The sequence below is a fragment of the Meles meles genome, chromosome 2 (genome assembly GCF_922984935.1).
Source record: "Meles meles chromosome 2, mMelMel3.1 paternal haplotype, whole genome shotgun sequence".
Lineage (NCBI taxonomy): Eukaryota > Metazoa > Chordata > Mammalia > Carnivora > Mustelidae > Meles > Meles meles.
The window spans coordinates 110,060,350-110,062,520 of record NC_060067.1 but is presented as its reverse complement, the minus strand read 5'-3'; the positions used below and the strand labels follow the sequence as shown (position 1 = coordinate 110,062,520).

Below are 2,171 nucleotides of genomic sequence, written 5' to 3'. Positions count from 1 at the left end.
AATACCAAATTCAGTTTCGTGCTCCTCATTTCAACTGTCTCCTGTTCTTCCCCACTCATCGGCCATGTTTTGTGGATTGTTACCACCTCTTTGCTGTGCCCTGGGGAATTAGTGAAGACACGCTAGCTTCTTAGATAAGAGCAGAGCCTTTGAGCCAGAATTCTCGGGTGTGAATTCTGATGTAGATATTTTCTTTTCTTTTTTTTTTTAACAATCACATAAGGAAGCATTTATTTGAGGTTTAACATGAAATCATACAAATAAAATCTGTATAAACACAAATCCACATCGAGTCATAACACAGATAGCAAAAGACAAAGTAAAAACAAAGAAAACTAATTGGCAGCTATATACAGTTGGACACAGTTGTGTCTTGTACACTAGAAAGTCTTTTACAAAATAATCATCTTAGATCAACAGAAGACCAATCTTCAATGTCGCCCTGCAAGATGGATTAACTTTAGCAATTTCCTCCTGTTTCCTCCAATGTCCTCCTTTAGTATGGCTGATAATTGTTTTGGTGACTGCCACCCCCTCGAGATGCCTTGCCGTAAGTGCTCTGTTGGCCACCGTAGTCTGCATACCCCTGTCCATATCCATAGTTCCCATAGTTATACCCAGTATAATCATAGCCGCCATAGCCACTATAGTTTTGATCACCACCATAGGCACTATTGCAATTTCCATATCCTTGACCATAATAGTTATTAAATCCTTGACTCCATTTTTGGCCCTGACCTCGTCCACGACCCCTAGTGCCGCCTGGTCCACCAGCTGCAGCGCCTCTTCCTCCTTTCTGCTGCTGCTGTTGCTGCCTGTATACCTCTTTGGGTTGTGCAACTTTGATGTCACACTTCCCAGAACCGATTCGATTCTAACAATTCTGCTTTCTGCTTTCCAACAATTTCTTCACTGGCTCTTCATCTGTATACGTAATAAAACAAAATCCTCTTCTTTCGTTTGTTTTTGTATCCATGGGAAGGTCAATATTTTCAATCTCTCCAAAGGCTCCAAAATATTCTTTAATTTGTTCTTCAGAAGTATCTGGGCTCAATCCACCCACGAAAACCTTTTTGGGCAGTTCTCTCCCTTTTAAAGCTTTGGCCCTTTTGGGGTCTATCAATTTGCCATCCAGTTTGTGTTCTTTCAGTTCCAAAACCTTGTCAACACTAGCAGCGTCTTTGAAAAGCACAAATCCAAATCCTCTCGATCTTCCGGTCACCGGGTCTGTCTTAATCGTACAGTCCACCACTTCCCCAAACCGGGACAAGTACTCAGTCAGGTCTCTCTTGCTCGTATCCCAGCTCAAGCCTCCAATAAACATTTTACCGTCATCCTGCTGGTTCTTGCTCCCGTTGATCTTGGATCCCTCTGCGAACTCCTCTGTGTTGCTGTACTCGTTCATGTCCTCCATGGCGGTGGAGCTGTCGGGCGGGGGTGGGGGGGTGGGGGGGGGTTGGGGGTGGGGGTGGGTGCTGGCGCGCTGTCCGCTGTCCGGGTCGCAGCGGCAGTGGCGGCGGAGCGTTGTTATGGAGCTGGATTTAAAACGGCGGCGGAAGACTGATGTAGATATTTTCTAGTGTGACATAGTTACAGGAGCCTTTGCTGCTTTGATGTTCTCATCTGTAAAACAATGCAAATAACCATACCATGCTCTTAGGCTTTGTGAAGAATAAATATAAAGTGCTCAGGAGAGAAGTTGGTCCACAGAAAGTGTGATAGTGATCATGTTTTAGTTGGTACTAGGAGGGTCTGTATCACACCTGGGGCCAGAGAATACTGGGAGGGCTCCAACTGCAGCCAGTGGCAGGACGTGATCTGGAGAGGAGCCCTGAGCAGCAGCCTGGGGTGAGGGAAAGGGCTAGGTAAAGTGACAAGGAAAAATCAGGAATCATTTCTGAAATAGTTTTAGAATTACCTGGTGACCCCAAGATGGAAGGGAAACTGACAAAATAAATCTAGACTTCTTGGCCATCTAATGGAATAGAAATTGCAGTAATTATTATTTTGAATGGTGGCCCTGAAGTTTAGGGAATTTGAGGCGATCTGAATTGCACAAATATTTTTTAAAAAATGAAAAGCTCTCTGCTATTCTCTGTTCCATAAGCTCTTTTCATGGAATAATAATTAGTATTTTCCATGTTATTGCATATTATTCTATAGCTTTACCT

General features: G+C 43.8%; 1 pseudogene; it reads right to left on the bottom strand.

The window, feature by feature from the left end:
• Window positions 1–210: 210 nt before the first annotated feature.
• On the bottom strand, window positions 211–1,414 carry LOC123937166 (annotated as a pseudogene).
• Between the last annotated feature and the right edge of the window lie 757 nt (window positions 1,415–2,171).